The sequence below is a fragment of the Malaclemys terrapin genome, chromosome 2 (assembly GCF_027887155.1).
Source record: "Malaclemys terrapin pileata isolate rMalTer1 chromosome 2, rMalTer1.hap1, whole genome shotgun sequence".
Taxonomy (NCBI): domain Eukaryota; kingdom Metazoa; phylum Chordata; order Testudines; family Emydidae; genus Malaclemys; species Malaclemys terrapin.
Window position 1 is genome coordinate 287,694,955 of NC_071506.1, and position 18,685 is coordinate 287,713,639.

The window sequence follows — 18,685 nt, forward strand, 5'->3', positions numbered from 1 at the left end:
TGGTCTCTTGCACTGTCTGCCTTGGTGCTGTTCATTTTCCACCTGCCCTTCTCCATTTCTGCCTGTTTGCCCAGGCCTTGTTTTGGCACTGCTGGATCTGGACCCATGCCCTGCTCTTCAGCCCTGGCAGAGTTGGTTCTGCACCTTTGCCATGACAGAGCAGGCTGAACACCACTGCTCCGCTCATCTGACTTAGTACTGCTACATGAACATCCTCTCCTCTCAGTCCATCTGCTCTTGGAACATCTGGATCGGCAGTGAGTTCCCTGCTGACCTCGACACAGCTGGGTATTAAACTACCCTCCCTGTACATCCCTATGAGCACAGCTGTGTTTTCCTCTCTCCACTTGCTGTGATATGTCCTCCCCTTATTCCCTGGCTTGCAGAGTTAGCGTTATGTGCCACCCCGCTTCCACAGACATAGCTCGATCATCACACTCTTCCCAAGGAGCAGCTGTATTGACATCCTCTTTTCCACAGACAGAGTTCAATCTGCATCCCCTTCCCCAGGAATGGCAGGATCTGCTCTGGACTTGCCCTGGCAGAGATGACTCTGCACCCACTCATGTTGCCCATGGGCCCTAGAAACAACTGGATCAACAGCTCCATTCCAGCCTACCTACCCCTGGATATTTGGATCTTACCCTACCCTCTGTATACATCTGTATTTACATCTCCTCACCTGCCTTAGCACAGCTAGTTCCACACCTTCCATGTCCTGGTACAGCTGAGGTAACAGTGTCTCTGCTAAAATATCGTACTTTGCTGTCTGTCTTTTGTAGCCTCTCTTTATACACCAGCAAACTGACGCTGTTACAGCTCCTGAACTAGCTCACTTTCCCAATAATAGCTGGAGTCTAAGGCTAGGTCTACATTGGGGGGGGGGGGGGAGGATCGATTTAAGATACGCAAATTCAGTTACGCGAATAGCGTAGCTGAATTCGACGTATCCGAGCCAACTTACCCCGCTGTGAGGACAGAGGCAAATCGACCGCCGCGACTCCCCTGTCGACGGCGCTTACTCCTACCTGGGCTGGTGGAGTACGCGCATCGATTCGGGGATTGATTGTCGCATCCCGACGAGACGTGATAATTCGATCCCCGAGAGATTGATTTCTACCCGCCGATCTAGGCGGGTAGTGAAGACAAGCCCTTCCTGTGCCCAACAGGAGGAATATAACCTGGAACAGCAATATCAGTAAATACTCTCCACTTTTTCTTCAACATATGGGGCTGATAGTCTTTCTATCTTTTTCTTCTCACAGCTTGCAAAGGTATGTCTCAGGTCAGTGCTGACCCAGCAAGTTCACACTTATGTGTTGTGTTCATCTCTTCCCTCCCACTCACTGCCTACCTTCTCCTTTCAGAGCTGGATTCGAATGTGTCCTGAGTTTGCTGCGTTACAGCAGTTCCTGCTTCAGTTAGATCAGAACCTTCCCTGCTAATTCATCATGACATAACCAACCAGCCTCCTCCTACTGCACAGTTGAATAAGCTTCTTGTTTCCCATTGTTCCAAGTACATGTGACTCAAGGCCTTCATCATCCACCTAGTCTGGTACAGGTAGGTTTAACCCTTTGGAAAGTGGATTGTTCCTGGTGGGAAGGAGGATGTATATGGTTTGCATGGGAGGCAGGGAGAATGTCTGGGGTTGGGGATCTTGGGCATGTTAGGACTGTTGCCTGGAGTCAGTCCTAGACTGAGGTGCCCCTTTAGTACTGGATATCTTAGCTGGTGCTCTGGTTAGTTAAGATCCAAATATACTGGGGGTAGATGTTGATTCCCATCCTGGCTGGTAGAGAGGAAACTGACATGAGCAAAGCAGGGAGATTGGCTTGGAGAGGGAGAGGCAGCCACTGAGAGAGCAAAGGAGCCCCTGTTGTAGGGGAGAAGGGAAGAGGAGGAGCTTAAGGTGTTTATTCACAGTAACTCCTCCTCCATTCACTAAGGGTGATTGATGCTTGCCAGGCTGTCACAGACTTGCATAGGTATCATGCTTATCTTTGCAGCATACCTAAAACAACATTTTTTTGAGTTCTCATTTCCTTCATGTAGTGTCACACAATAAATTCTCCTCTGCCTGCTATTCCTCCCTCCCTGGCCTCCATGGATACCCATTGGTTAACTCTACATTTACACCAACATACTGGAATCTCCAGTTCAATTCTTTCATCTTTAGTATCAATTCCTCTGCCTCTTGTCACTTCCACTGGAGCATTTTCAGATGAGCCATACTGCCTCCTGTTGCTCGGTCACTTCTTTACAGTTTCTGTATTCGGTTTTCTCTTTTTCCTGGTTGGATCAGTGCCTTTTTTCCTACTTAGACTTGCAAAGTTCACTTCAGTGGTCATTGGTAATAAGAGTAGTGGAAGAACGCAGTGTTACCCTAGTGAAGGTAACAATTTTATAGCTTATGATTATACCATTATGATCAGCCAGTTTGGCCGCCTGCACAACACTGGCCAGAGAATCTCTTCTAGTGATTCCTGCATCAAGTTCATCACTTCTGGTTGAGCTAGAGCCTGTTGTTGAGTGAAAGACACCCAGTCTTGCTTTATAGATTCCAAGTGATGGAGAATACACTGTGGCCCAGGTAAGTTGTTCCGATGGTTAATTACCCTCACTGGTAAAAATTTGTGCCTTATTTCTAGTTTGAATTTGTCTAACTTCTGCTTCCAGTTACTGGATCTTGATGACTGAAAACTTAATACCTCATCTTTTCCAGTCCGGTTGGTGCAGCTGAACCACTTCATGCATTTTTAAAGCCAGAAGGGACCATTATGATCATCCAGTCTGACCTACTGCATAAGACAGGTCAGAGAATTACACCTAGTAAATTCCTGCGTCCAGCCCATGAGTGTGCCTTTTAGAAAGGCATACAGTCTTGACTTTTAGACTCCTCATGAAGGACTCTTGCTCAATATCTGGCAAAGATTGGGGCATGGATGAAAGCTGGCTGGCCGAGGCTTGACTCGGATAAGAACAAGGTAATGCTGGAAGACTGGGGGAAGCAACGGGAAAGAATGATAGTGATTATCAGCCTGCTTGGTCGAAGGAGTGCACCTGCCATTTATCACTCTTGTTTGCCATTTAGGGACTGTGTTACGTCTTAGGCTGCCGCTGGATGCCCCAGTAGCAGCTGTAGCCAAATTGCTTTTTCCCATCTGCGCTTGGCAAGGAGGGTGCAACATTTGCTTTCCAGTTCTGAGACATCATTACAGTTGTCCCTGTCGTTGTCACCTCAATATTAGACTATTGCGGTGTGCTCTACATTGGTTTGCACCTTAAGGTCATCTGGCAGCTGAAGTTACTGCTGAATGAGTTTGTCTGCCAATTTGTTTCATACAGAGAGCATGTTGTGTTGGTGTTCAAGAGTCTGAGGAGTTTGGGATGGAATTTAAGGTGTCGGTTTTGACCTACCAAGCTCTAAAAGGTTTGGGACCTGCCTCTCTCCCAATGTGAAGTTGCTACAGTGGTGTTCAGTGAGAGACCTCAAGGTAACAGCCTGATGCTTTAAACAGAAGAGAGCTGGAGGGAGGGTATTTTTCTTAAGGGGCCCTCTGACTCTGGACCTGGCTAATTTCCCAAGCCCTGTCCAGCAAAGGTTGGACCATTATAACTAAGACTCTACTTGAATTGTGGGATGATTGTCAAATAATTTCAGCTGAGTTGCAGACAAGACATGGAAAATCACGGAAAAGTAATAATGTACCTTTATTAATAGCGGTAATTTGGAAAAGCCAGAGTAGAACTATTTGTTTAAGAAAAAATTGCTGGAATTATATAAACATTCAAGTATTATGTTATGCCTGCTAATTTTTTTGATTACCAGACATTTTGCTGCAACTATATTACATTCATTTAAAAAAAAGTGACCGATACAATATACAATTTAGAAGACTAAAAGTCTTAACATAACTGCTGTAGAAATCGAGTCCAGTCACTTTAGCCTTTAAAATTTTACAGGAATTGTATGTTAGTGCAGTACTAATTGCATACTCAAAATATATGCAAAATTGCAGACTGTGCAAAGTAAGCCAATTAAAATCCAAATAGCAGTGGAAGCCTAATGTTGTGGGATCTGCAACTTCCACAATATTGCAAATGAAGTAGGGGCTTAGTTATAACATTCAGCGCATGCTGTAAGACTCAACTCTTTTCCTAGGGTTTTCTGGAAGGGCTCATATTTTGAGATGGGGAGGATTCAAAATCTCTTTTATGGATAGCTTTCTTTGTATGTATTTAAGTTGTGTAGAAGTGCCGTAATCCTGCATAGTTAATTACTTTTAGACAAATGTAAATAACTAAAATAGACATACATGTTTTTGTAGCTCATACCAACAAGTATTTGTATTATACTCGCCAGAATGTATTCATGCCATATATAGTGACTACTAGATGTTCTCATCTCACAATGTGTATTGCTCAAAAATGTCCTCAGATGGGTTCATTAACTGCTATGCTGTGACCAAGTATGTCTGGTATTTAGCAACTTAACACAGGGACACAGGACTAGCACTTTATGTAGTGGATAAGTGTCCCTTGAGTTTCAAGGAAGAGATCAAGGATGCTTGTTGGATAAGAAGTGTGAGGCAGTTCTAAGTATAAATGACAGTGTGCAATGACAGAAGTAATGGAGGGATTCAGGAAATTGGGTGATGTGGTCACAGTGGTGACAGAAGAAGGTCATTTCATGACTTTACTATGACCTCTCTGGCCTTGACAACTGTCAACCTTGCCCCTTACAAATCTATTTAGTATACAGTAACTCCTCACTTAACGTTGTTATGTTGCTGATCTATTATGGACAGGGCCGGCTCTCGGTTTTTTGCCGCCCCAAGCAAAAAAATTTTTGGCTGCCCCCCACCCCAGCCCTGGGCTCCCCCCCTGCCCACCAATGCCCCCCCCATCCCCTGCCACCCCAGCACTGGGCTCTCTCTTCCCCCCCAAAACCCCCTGCCGCCCCAGCACTGAGCTCCCCTCCACCCCAAACATTGGATCTGCTACCAGCACACAGCGGCTGAGCCCTGTCCCAGCCGCGACTCCATCCCCACGCGGGTGGAGCTGCTGGGCGGCGCGGAGCGGGAGTACTTCCAGGTGGCGGGGTGGCTGCGGGGCGGTGCGGAGAACACGGTTCCCTCCCTGGGTTTCGCGGTATTGCTGGTGGCCGAGGTGGATCAGTTCGTGCTCACTGCCCTCACCCCTGACATGCTGGCGGCCAAGGACCTGGAGAGCCACCCAGACCTGCTGCTCTTCAGCCTCACCGCACCTTGGCCCAGCCCCGGCGGGCGGGAAGGCGAGGATCTCCAGCTGCGGGGCTACCTGCTCAGCACTGACAAGTCCAGCCGGCCGCTCACCTCCTCACACACTCTGGTAGCCCCTCTCGCCGCCCGGGCTCGGTTCCAGGGGACCCTGCTTCCCTCCCTCCCTGGCTCCTCACACACTCTGGGAGCCCCTCTCGCCACCGCAGCCCAGGCCCTGGAGCTGAGCCCGGGCTGCAGTGGCGGCGAGAGGGGCTCCCGGAGTATGTGAGGAGCCGGGGAGGGGAGGGAAGCGGGGCCTGGGATGCAGGGAGGGAGGAGGGGTCCTGCTGCCACTGCCGCTCCGAGTCTCCCCAGGGTGGCGTGGCATTTCCCTGCCCGAGTGGGTTGTGCAGGGCGCCGCTGGGCTGTGCAGGGGGCGCGAATCCCAGCTTACGCGTTGACAGGGCCAGTGGCTTTTTGCCACCTCAAGAAAAAAAAAAAGGGGCGGAGTGCCACCCCTTAGACAGTGCCGCCCCAAGCACATGCTTGGAGGGCTGGTGCCTAGAGCCGGCGCTGATTATGGAACAAGCTCGTTTAAAGTTGTGCAATGCTCCCTGATAACGTTGTTTGGCAGCTGCCTGCTTTGTCCACTGTTTGCAGGATTCTCTGGAAGAGCAGCCCCTCCTTGTGGGGATTAGAACCGGGGAGGTAGTCAGCCCCCCCATCAGCTCCCCTAAATTCCCTGTAAGGCTGTCCCTCCCCCCACTGCTGTGCTGCTCCTGCCCTGCCCTCTGCCGTGGAGCTGCTCCCGGGAGCTTCCTGCTTTTTTGGGGGGGGGGGGGGGGGAAGAGGGGTGCTGATATCAGGATGTTGCCCTGCTCCTGCTCCCCCTCCCATTCTGTACCCCCTCTCCACAAAGCAGAGGAGGGGGACAGGGCTGGGGGGACAGAATGGAGGGAGCTGCCTGGAAGCTGTTGCTTCCTGTCTGAACTGGCTGATCTGCTTAAAAGGGCAACGTACTTGAAGTGCAGTCAGTGTACTTAAAGGGTCAATGCATGTCTCTCTGTCTCTCACACATGCTTGCACCCCCAGCACTTTGGAAAGTCAGCACCTGTGCAGCCGTGCATGTGCTGTCAGGAGGAGGGAGTGGTGCGCTCCAGCTGGATAGCGTGGCCTCATCATGTTTAGTTTTTGCAGGGAAGTGTTTGCAGCTACTACCCTGCATCTATTGTGTTTCCTCCCTCCTGCCTCAGTCCATGCTGCCTTGTAGAGTGTGAGGCTACATTAACAACAGCGTATTAACTTTTGAGGGCTCAGCCGAGTGCTAGTTCATCATTTAGCAGCAAGGCATTCCCTGGGAAATATTCCACCCTCTTACTCCACCACCTCAGTCAAGCTTCACAATCATTCATTGGTGTGTACAATGTTAAACTGTTTGTTTAAATTTGTTTAAAACTTATACTGTATATGTATATAATGTCTTTTGTCTGGCGAAATTTTTTTCCCTGGAACCTAACCCCCCCCCCCTTACATTAATTCTTATGGGGAAATTGGATTTGCTTAACATTGTTTCGCATAAAGTCGCATTTTTCAGGAACATAACTACAACATTAAGTGAGGAGTTACTATACTTCTGCGAGGATCATCTTCCTGACCTGTCGCTTTGATTAGGTCACCCTTCTTTTTAGTCCTTCCGCTAGCTCCTCCTCCAACGTATCAGACACAAACTTCCTGTCCTTACCTTCAAGGCCTTTCATAACTTAGCCCTGCCCTATCCATCTTGTTATCACAACATTGATCATCACCTTTGCCACAGATAGGTATCAATGGCCATGGATAGATGTCCTCTTATTCATTTGTGTATAAATCTCACATTTTTTAAAAAGTGAAGCCTAGAGTTGACATTGAAGTTTGATAGGCTGTGTTATACTGGAGGTGAGACTAGATGACCACATTGATCTCTTTTGGCCTTGGAATCTATGAAATCAAATACAACCATGAGGCTTCACATCATTTTGATGATTGGGGGCTATATGTCGTGAGTTGAAGGTGGAGTCATCTTGGCCAGTTCTTTGAAGCATTTCCCTTTTAGAGCCAGCATCATTTCAGTCTTGTCTGGAGCATCTTGAGGAAGTCCTCTGTAAATCACCAAAAATCCCAGATGTGCATCCTGCTAATCTGCAGACCTCCAGAGCCCCGTGAGACCTGAGAGACCTTCAGGACCAACATCTGGGAGGAGATGACAGGGATGCAGTGTGACATGGTGGTTCAGTATTTACTGCCCTAAGTATCTTCAACATCTACGCTAATACCACCTCTGATAGGAACATGGGACTCGAAGGGGCCTCCTGGATAGTCACATCCAGTCCCCTGTTGTTGATGCAATAGTATGAGATCTCCATCTACCCTCTTTTTACCACAGGTTGTCTCTTGACCTTGCCACATTGCCATTCACACTCTGGACCTAATTTCAGACTGGGTGTGGATATAGGGAACACAAGAAACAGTTCCCTATTCTGGACTGACACTTTCTCCAAACTGGGAAGAAAATATAAAATCTGGAAGAAATCAATAAAGATCTGGAAGAAAATATAAAATCACTGCCAACAAAATATGCAGATGGTGGAGTGGTAAATAATGGTGGGGATAGGTCAGTTATGCAGATCAATCTGGATTGTTTGGCAAAATGTGCCATTTGAACACCATGCATTTTAATACAGCAATCTACAACATCATACATTTAGAAACAAAGAATATCACACTTACAGGATGGGGTGCAGTGTCCTGCAATGCAGCAACAGAAGAACTTAGGCGTCATGGTAGATAATCAACTAACGTGAGCTCCCAGTGTCATGGTGTAGCTAAGAGGGCAAATGCAATCCTTTGATGTATAAGCAAGGGAATACCCAGGTAATAATACTTCTATATATGGCATTAGTGAGACCATTACTGAATAGTGCATCCAATTCTGGTGTCCACACTTCAAAAAGGATGTTGAAAAATTAGAAAGGGTTCAGAAAATAGCAACAAGGATGATTTAAGGTCTGGAAAACCGGCCTTAATAGTGAGAGACTAAAGAAGCTCTATCTATTTAGTTTATCCAGGAGAAGGTTGACAGTGAATTGTTCACATTCTGTAAGTATCCATAGGGAAGAGATTTTGATAATAGATGGCCTTGAATCCAACAGAAAAAGGCAGAATGAGCTCCAATGGGTGGAAGCTGAAGTTAGACAAATTTGGATTAGAAATAAGGTACGCATTCTTTACCGGAATGGTAATTAATGGAACAGTTTACCTAAGGATGTGGTAGATTCTCCATCACATGAAATTTTTATATCAAGTCTGGATCTCTTTCTAAATGAGATGATATATCTTAAACTGAAGTTATGGGCTTGATGCAGAAACTACTGGGTAAGGATATTTGGCCTGTGTTATGATTATCTAATCAGACATACTGCATAATGGTCCCTTCTGGTTTGAAAATCCTCATTTACAGATAAACAGCATCCCCGGGAGCTTCTGGACTGGCCAGAGATACTGGTAACCCCTCCTCAGTCGCTGAAACAGGCCAGGAAATAGGTGATCTAGTGAGCTACTAAGATTGCTCCGTAACCACAGCCACTGACCCTCAGGCACCAATGTGCCTGCTCCATTCCCACCCCCGAGGTCTCCATGGTTCAGGGATAAGCTGTGACATGAAAAGCATGAAGGAACAAGACTTGTTGTTGGGAAATATGTGCCTCCTCCACCATTTTTTGTGGCTTTACCATCCTATTTAAAATATTTTCCCTCTGTTACTGCACAAGAGAGTGACTGACTTTGCTAACTGGCTCTGCCTAGGGTAGGGGACACCTGGCCAACCAACCAGCTCTACACAAAATGCAGGCTAATGCCAAATTTTCTACAATTTTGGTTAGTTGAAGAGGGAATGGAAGACGTTACCAGGACAGTAGCAGGAAAGATTTTTCAGACGTGATTTTTAAATTAAGTCTCTCTTTAAATTTAGATACCAAAAATAGCTGTAGGGAATAATCTGGCATGTTTAGTAAACTGCCCAAAATTGGAGCTGAAGAACAGGAATGGGGATGAGAGTATCCTGCCTGTATAGTTAGGGGTCTTTGATCTGTCGATGTAAAATCCCTTCCAGGCTTTAGGCACTCTGAGGTCCTCAATACCCTGAAATGTTCTCAGGACATTGTTCCCCGGCCTTAGAAAGCAATGACAGCATCTCCTCGGCAACGGGAAAGGCACAAGTCTGTTCCCATGGAAATACAGCGAGAAGCACTCCAATGGGAAGCCTCTGTGTGGAAGCTGACAGCCCAAGCTCTTTGTTTGACCTGCCTGAATCTAAGGACTCTGTACGCTCTGGGTATGTCTGTGGTGTAATTAAACACCTAAGGCTGGCTTGTGTCAGCTGACTTGGGCCATGGGGCTATTTCACTGTAGTGTAGACGTTCGGGCTAAGTCTGGACCCGGAGCTCTGGGATCTTCCCCCTCAGCCCAAACATCTGCACTGCAATTAAACAATCCCAGATCCCAAGTCAGCTGACACAGGCCAGCTGTGGGTGTTTAATTGCAGTATGGACATACCTCGAGTGCTCAGACCCTGCCAGGAACAGGGAGAAGTGAGTCGTGAATTGTGGTGCTGTGCTTGGCTTTATCTGTAAGAAATTAGTGTTGGACTACATTCCCATCTCAGGAGCTTCTGCTTCAATAATTGAGGGTCTGTCCGTCTGCTGAAATCAGAGCTGCAGTTGCAGCACATGTAGACATACCCAAGATACTTTGGATTTAGCTAGCTCAGATACCAATAGTAGTGAAGCTGTGGCAGCATGGGCTAGCTGCCCAATTATGTAGTCAGGTTATGTACTTGGTGGCTAGACCATGCTACTGTGGCTTCACTGTTTTTGGTACCTGCGCAAGATAGATTAAAGCTAATATGGGGGTGTCTACATATGCAGCAATCTCACACCTCATTACTGTTGTGTGGACATGCCTGGTTGCAGATTCTGTAAGGAAGGTGATACCTCTGCTAGGTTGAGAGTCAGGGAGGCACCTGAGGGATAAGCAGGGAATTTGTAGTTCAGTGGAGTCCTTTTCTCTGGTTTGAAGGAAGAAATGTTTCTGCACACATTACATCCCAGCTAATGCGACAGTTTGATAATACAGTAGAAAAGCAAAGGGGAATACATTTCCCAGGCCTGAAACTCACAGTGAGCAAAACCTAGAGCTAGAGAGCAGTGAGTAGATCTGGGAGATGAGCATGTTTTTTTCTATTCTGAAGTGGTGGAGGAAGGGGAAGCTGGTGGAGGGATTGAAAAAGGGCGTGATGCAGTCAAAACAGAGGACGAGGCAGGTGATATTAACACCAGCACTTTGTACTGACTGCAGGATGATGATGTGATTGTAGAGGAGTTCGGAGAGCAGGTGGCTAATCGTGCAGTGTTTTTTAAAATCCTTTTATCACTTCTGAGTGGGCTGCCTTATTAATTTCATTGGTTATCCCCTTGTTTCTCTGTTATGAGAGAGTAAATAGAAATGCTTGATTTTTTTTCTTCTTTATCCCTTTCATTATCTTGTATTCCTCTACCCCCCCCTTATTTATCTCCTTTCTAATGTAAACGATCCCAATCTTTTCAATCTCTCCTCAGATAGAAGTCTCTCCAACTTCTAATCCTATTTTGACTCATTTCTGAATGCCCTAACTCTGTTGAATATTTTTAGAGATGGGGTGACCAGAACTGCATACACCCCTGCATACAACTGGGTCTGTGGATGAGGGGAAAGCAGTGGATTATTCCTTGACTTTAGCAGTATTCCAGGTGAGGGCATGCCAATGATTTATACAATGGCATTAGTTTTGAGTATCATTCTCAATTCCATTCCTTTTGCATCCTAACATTTTGTTTGCTTTCATGTCCACCGCTGCATATTAAGTCCAGGTTTCGTTGAGCTGCCCATGATGGTGCTTTGGTCTCTTTCCTGAGTGGATAGGTTGTCTTAGAATTCAGCAAGAGCCTGGGCCTGATAATTTGAGGGCAGGGAGTGTCCTGTTACTCCAGGAGTTAAGAGGAACTCCTAGGACACATCAATATGGGCCTTGAGTGGGTCTCTGTGCTGCTTCTTTGGGGACTGAGAGGGGCTTGAGCAGTGGGTCTCAAACTTTCTTTACTGGCTAACCCTTTCACACAGCAAGCCTCTGAATACGACCCCCCCCCCTTATAAATTAAACACACTTTTAAATATATTTAACACCATTATAAATGCTGGAGGCAAGCAGGGTTTGGGGTGAAGGTTGACAGCTCGCAACCCCCCCATGTAATAACCTCACAATCCCCTGAGGGGTCCCAATCCCCAGTTTGAGAACCCCTGGTCTTGAGGCATGTCAGTCATTTTAGGGTCTGAAGGAGGGGGCCTTGTGGTACAGACATTTGAATTTAAAGATTAGAAAAGACCCATTAGGTTACATCTAGTCCATTTTATACCAGGACTCAGCCAGGATGGAATTGTTTCCTACAGAGTATTCTCCCAGGGCTTTATTTTGTTGTAAACATTCAAGGGTTTGTAACCTCTCCTCATAAGTCAGTCCCTCCTGCCCCCAAAATTTGCTAGGCACTTGGACATTCTGATTTGGGAGTGTGGCGGGCACTGGTGCAGCGCCTCCTGCTGGTTGTCCAGGGAATTAGGTTTTCCAGCTCTGGAGTGCCCTCTGCTGGCAGATGTCCTGCTTGTCGCTGGCCCCCGTGTCCCTCCCAGACCCCGGTGCCCCTTTACATTGAGTGCTGCTCCCTGGCAGTACCCCCACAGATCTTGGTCTCCCCTCCCCAGGGAACCACAAACCCCCTATCCCCAGCTCACCTCCGTGGCTACTGCCAGTCACCATCTAGCCCCCGTTCACTGGGTCAGACTGCAGTCTGTAAAGGCCACTCATCATTGGAAAGGGGGGTTTGGACCTGCTGCTTTGGCCTACCCTGGGCTGCACCTCTGCAACCCCAGTACCCTTCCTGGCCTTTCATCAAAGGCCTGCAGCCTGGGGGTTTTCCGGGCTGGAGCGCCCCCAGCTCCTCTAGCCTTCCCCCAGCCTTGCTCCACTCTAGGTACTTTGCTCAGCTCCCAAGCAGCCAGGCCTGTCTCTCTCTACTGCCAGAGAGAGACTCTGACTGAGCTCCTGGCCCACAGCCTTTTATAGGGCCAGCTGTGGCCTGATTGGGGCGTGGCCCCAGCTGAGGCTGCTTCCCCAATCAGCCTAGGTTTTTCTCTTCCTGGAGCAGCCCTCTCCCCAGGCTGTTTTAACCCCTCCGGGCAGGAGTGGGGTGACCACCCCGCTATAGGGAGATGTAGAGCAGTGTAAGGGCCCAGTCCGGCACATATGCAGTCCCAATAAAATCATGTTGCAAAGTCACATTCATGCAGAAGTGCCTGCAGGATTGGGCCCTAGTTTGAGATATGACTGGGTTAACAGATAATGCAGAGGCCATGTGGAAAAGGAAAGATGAGGGTAACAGTGATGTCATCGCAGGGGAGAAGCTTGGTAGTAAAATTGAGTTATGTTTAATGTGAACTTTTTTTTATTGACATGCTTCTTGTGGTATATGGAAGGGGATTTGGAAGTGGAAATGGTAGTGATGAAGCATCCGGGAATTAGGTGCTTTGATACCTGCATGGAAAAAGTGGGAAAGAGCGGGGCATCGTTGGTGACTGGAGAATTAGTTGGGGTTGGTCTTGCTTTGAGCAGGGGATTGGACTAGATGACCTCCTGAGGTCTCTTCCAACCCTAATCTTCTATGATTCTATGAACGTGGGGATAAAAGATGCCTGTTCAGTGAGTTACAGCCCCAAATCACAATTTGGCTGCTATATTTCATTTTGTGTGTGTAATATGTTGCCATGTCCCCCTCCAGTCTTGTTCAGGCTTTACAGCGTCTTGGGGAGCTCCTATCATTGAGTATTGTTTATTTCAACAGCGCCCGTGCTATGGTGGGTACGGTCTCTGCCTTGAAGAATCTTAGTACAGAGAGACTAGGTAGGCAGAGAGATGGAGAAGAAAAGAAAAACAACAAATACATTTTTAAAAAACATCTGTACATCTTTGTAAGATCCCCAAATGTGTCTATAGCCCACCCTGGCTACTATAATGTGTGGGGATTTGAGTGCTGTCTCCCCTGCCTACACCCAGGTGTATTAGCTATACCACTCCTGGCTGCATCTCATTCTTATTTCCTGCCAAAGAGGGGGAGGCTCCCCGCTATAGGGCCTTTCAGGCTATAACTCTGTCCTAGCTGGGGTTCGGGATGCTCCCCAGTCATCTTCACATTTTTCCTCATTATACTTTTTACTCCACTATATGGATCTGCCACATCTACTATAGTTAAAGTCTAGACCAGATTTTTGTTTAAAGCTCAACTCTTGTGTGTGCTCTAAAATCTGCACAGTTACTTGGATTGCCTTGAAATTTGTTGCGCATCTTGGGGATACGGGATAGGTTAGTGAACTGAATTTGGGATCATTTTGAGCAAAGGGTTCTCTAGAACAACTTTTTTGGGGGAAGTGGCTGTATCAAAAGGTTGGCATTTTTGCCCATACTTGGGAATCAAACCAGGGCTGTTGTCAAGCTGTCTGGAGTGGCTCCAGAGCACGAGTACCAACCTCAGGGCAGACTGCTAAGAAGCAAGGCCCAAAGCCCAAACCGGATGCGAGTTCACCAACCAAGTGTAATGCCGACAGACCCTGGTTGTTGGTAGGCGGGATTGAATCTGGGACCTCCGGAGCTAAATGCATGAAACTCTTGCAGGAGCTAAAAGCCACATGGCCCCTAGCAAAGGCTGTAGAAGACTCATTAGTCTCTAAGTGGTCTTGGTGCCACTAGAGGGGTCTGAGCACCATACCCAGGAGATGTGTGGGTTATACAAGTATCTAGTGTAAACTCCTCAAGCACTGCAACAGCCTGAACTTTGGCCTTGGCTACACTGGTGCTGTACAGCGCTGCAACTTGCTGTGCTCAGGAGTGTGAAAACGCCCCTCCTCCCCCCCCCCCGAGCGCAGCGAGTGCAGCCCTGTAAAGTGCCAGTGTAATCAGAGCCTGCAGTGCTGCACACTCGCAGTGCTGCAAGCTACTCCCCTCGGAGAGGTGGAGTACATACAGCCTTGCGAGAGCTCTCTCGCAGCGCTGGTGGCGCGACTACACTTGTGCTTAATTCCCGAGTGTAGCCAAGGCCATGGAGTCACAGACAGTCCCCTTGGGTACTCTGGTCTATCTTGCCACTGAGGGAAGCTTGAATTTGTGATGGTCCCTTAGAAAAATCAGAATAATATTCAGGTTACTCCCAATCCCAGAGGACCAGTTGCTTACCCTAGGCCACTTGCACTTGAGATCTTACACCAAAGACAACGCTTGTAGCCAATGCCATAATAAACTAAAGATTTATTAACTAAGAAAAAGAAACATGTTATTTACAAGGTTAAAGCAGGTAAACATGCACACAGATGAGTTACTTAGGTTCAAAAAGGTGGTAGAAGCTTCTATAATAAAGGCAGTTCTCGATTTCCTTAAGGGCTAACGCAGGCTAAGCAGCTGGGGATCCATTGCTTATGCTTAGAAATATTGCCCTCTCAAAATCCATGCATCATAGAGATTGTTTCTTCTTATCAGGGATTTTGATTTTTTCCCACCAGAATTCAAGCTGATGGGGTGAGCCCACATGCACGTCTCCTCTTCCTGGGTGTGGTGGAGAGCAATTAACAAAGTCTTTGTTCTTTGCTGCTTCAATGTCTCATTTGGTTTCAGTGGGCTTTCTTGGTGGGCAGGACCTACCACCTTGTGAAGGAAGTCAGCATTTCACATTAATGATTGCCTCTTTCCTGTTTGGTGAGTTACACAATTACACAGTGTACTCCTGGGAGAATTCTGCATCAAGAAATTAAAAATTCTGTGCCAAAAAAGTGAAAATTCTGCGGGCAATATTTTAAAATTCTGCAAAATTCTGCATATTTTATTTGTCAAATAACACAATATAATCACACCAGTTTCAATTATTTTGGTAATTTATTTCAAAATACCTGTCAGGAAGGTTCTGGTAACTTTTTTTGACAAATAGATTCCTTACTAGGCATATTAATACAGACCTTTGAGTAATTCATTTAAACTAAATGAGACACTGAAACATCAAAGAACAAAGACTTTGTTAATTGCTCCCTACCACACCCAGGAAGAGGAGATGTGCATGTGGACTCAATCCCACAGCTTGAATTCTGGCAGAAAAAAATCATTTGGGTGTGGATGTGAGAAGTATGGAACAGGTTTTTGTTGGGGGGGGGGGGGGGGGATTGTTGGGGAGCCTCCCCCATGCAGACCCTAGCTGACCTCAAGCCTCTCCCATTCACTCAGGTACATCTGCCCCTGTCCCCATGTCCCCCCTCCCCATATGGCCCTGCAGCCCCCCTCCCATTCAGCCCCTGGCTCAGTGCTGTCATCCCACTAGCTCCTGAGACCTCACCCCAGTCTATCCCCCTCACTAGCCATTCTGATTCTATCTGTGACCCCCCAGCAGCCCTGTGTGCACCACTCTGTCAGTCCTAACCTGGCTCTGTGGGCAGGGTGCTGTGATGAACTTCTACTCCTGGGGGAATTCTGCACTGCTGTACACAATTATTTTCCCCTCAGAAAATACATTCTGCCTAAGAAGTGGTGCAGTTTCGCCTTTGTCTGCCAGAGGCCGCTGTGGTGCCAAAACAGCTTGTAGCCGGCTGAACTGCAGCACTTCTTAGGCAGAATGCAGTTTCTGCAGGGGAAAAAAAAGTTGTGTTCAGACATGAATTTTGCATGTGCGCAGTAGCACAGAATTTCCCCAGGAGTAACAGTTGTAGAGGTTTACAATGCAAACACTCCATATAACCTTATCACATGGAGTATGGATGTTATAAGTGAAATTAATATATGCAGCAATGTGCAAGCATTTCATGATGTCTAAACACTATACACATTTTTATAAATGTAATTCCTATTTTAACAATGTAACACTCAGGTGAGGCAGACTGGTTTCCAGCTATGCATTTGGCAATGTTCAGTTGAGGCCTAGGAGCCTTGGCGAGCATGAGCTGGCACCTAGTCTGCCAGTGTCACAGCTCTGATCCTGGCACAGAGTCTAATTCACTAAATAGTTACCCCCAGACTGTTCATGGAATCCACTAGCCCTTTGGGGAAGCAAAATAGTAGTTAAGAAAGAGATTAGTTCTCTGGAATGGCTTGAGCCTCATGTTCCTAAGGCTCACAGCTAAACAAATTATACGGAGCATGTGAAGCCAGAGGAGCCAACAGGATTTTTAGCCTTGATAGTGTCACTGAAGCTGGATAGCTCAAGGGGCTGATCAGTAGTCCTTGAACCTGACCCACCCAGACATGTCAAGAGTCTACCTTGGGCAGAAATCTGGTAAAGGTATGAAGGCATACTGCCAAAATGTGTGTCTCAGGCTTATTTTTTTATTTGTGGGAAATATAATCAATTATTTTTCCCAAAAAATATTTTGAACATGCAAATGCTTGCTGCTAGGGAAGGAAGATAAATAGGCCTGGGCAATAGTGAAAGGAGGGGGTTGGGAGCTCAGGTGTGGGAAAAGGTTAAGATTAGGGAAAGGGGAGTGGAGGGTTGGGGCACTGGGAAAGGGGACATGGAGGTGAAAGGCAGGGCAACTAGGGAAGAATCTGTGAACCTCATGTTCTCCCTCCCATGTGTGTTCCAGGATCTGGGGGGGTTCTCCCAGGGAGTGTGAGCCAGTCTCCCTACCTTTGCATGTGTGCTAGGATCTGGAATGTGACCCGGTCCCTCTCGGGCAGGGGTGGGCAAACTTTTTGGCCCGAGGACCACATCTGGGTGGGGAAGTTGGATGCAGGACCATGAATGTAGGGCTGGGGCAGGGGCTTGGGGTGCGGGAAGGAGTGCGGGGTGTGGGACATAAGAACATAAGAGAGGCTGTACCGGGTCAGACCAAAGGTCTATCTAGCCCAGTATCCTGTCTACCGACAGTGGCCAATGCCAGGTGCTCCAGAGGGAGTGAACCTAACAGGTAATGATCAGGTGATCTCTCTCCTGCCATCCATCTCTACCCTCTGACAGACAGAGGCTAGGAACACCATTCCTTACCCATCCTGGCTAATAGCCACTAATGGACTTAACCACCATGAATTTATCCAGTTCTCTTTTAAACTCTGTTATAGTCCTAGCCTTCACAACCTCCTCAGGTAAGGAGTTCCACAAGTTGACTGTGCGCTGCGGGAAGAAGAACTTCCTTTTATTTGTTTTAAACCTGCTGCCTATTAATTTCATTTGATGACCCCTAGTTCTTGTATTATGGGAATAAGTAAATAACTTTTCCTTATCCACTTTCTCCACATCACTCATGATTTTATATACCTCTATCATAACCCCCCTTAGTCTCCTCTTTTCCAAGCTGAAGAGTCCTAGCCTCTTTATTCTCTCCTCATATGGGACCCGTTCCAAACCCTTAATCAGTGGGAGGGGTTCTGGTGTGAAGGAAGGGGCTCAGGGCAAGGGGTTGGGACACGGGAGGGGTGCGGGATGTACGAGGGGGCTGGGGTGCAGGAGGGTGTGGGGTGCAGCAGGGGGCTCAGGGCAGGGGGTTGGGGTGCAGGAGGGGTGTGGGCTCAGCACAGAGGCTTGGGGGCTCAGAGCAGGGGGTTGGGGCGCAGGCTCCAGGCCGGGCGCCACTTACCTGGAGCGGCTCTGGAGTGGCAGCGGGTCTAAGACAGGCTCCCTACCTGCCTGTAGCAGAGTGGACTCACCCCTGCTGGTCTCTGTTGGGAATTAGCTCTGCCAGCCTTGGAGTGCCCTCTGCAGGCTAGTGATCCGCCTTGCCACTCAGGTACTTGGTCTCTAGCTCCCTGCAGCCAGGCCCTTTTCTCTCTGAATGCAGAGAGAGACTGCTGAGCTCCTGGCTCCCAGCCTTCTATATAGGGCCAGCTGAGGCCTGATTGGGGCGTGGCCCAGCTGTGGTTGCTTCCCCAATCAGCCTATTGCTGTTTTCCCTGCCACAGCCCTCTCTCAGGGGCTGTTTTAAGCTCTTCAGGGCAGGAGCAGGTGTCCACCCCGCTACACTGTCCTGTGCTGCACTGCTCCTGGAAGCGGACGGCACCATGACCCTGCAGCCCCTGGGGGAGGGGGGGTAGAGGGTTCCGTGTGTTGCCTCGCCTGCGGGTACCTCCCCCGAAGCTCCCATTGGCCACGGTTCCCTGTTCCCGGCCAATGGGAGCTTTGGGGGCCCAGCTTTAGCCTCCGGCCTGCACTTGGATTCTGGCTACAGTTCTGATCCTGGTTTGTCTACAGACTCTGATCTCAGTTTTGACCCTGGCCTGTCCCCAGATCTCGATTCCAGCACCACCCTTGGCCCAGGCCCAACCCTATGCCTAGTTGTGACCTACGCTCCAACCA

The 18,685-nt window shown here is 47.9% G+C and overlaps 1 protein-coding gene across 2 annotated transcripts in view; it reads left to right on the forward strand.

The window, feature by feature from the left end:
• Positions 1-613: 613 nt before the first annotated feature.
• The window catches only part of SMARCD3 (SWI/SNF related, matrix associated, actin dependent regulator of chromatin, subfamily d, member 3), a 223,189-nt gene continuing 205,117 nt past the window's right edge, over positions 614-18,685 (forward strand). For both annotated transcript variants that reach the window (XM_054017007.1, XM_054017008.1), the window contains exons 1-2: positions 614-732; positions 1,368-1,563. The gene's annotated coding sequence lies outside the window, so the exon portion shown is untranslated. The remainder of the gene's footprint in view (positions 733-1,367; positions 1,564-18,685) is intronic.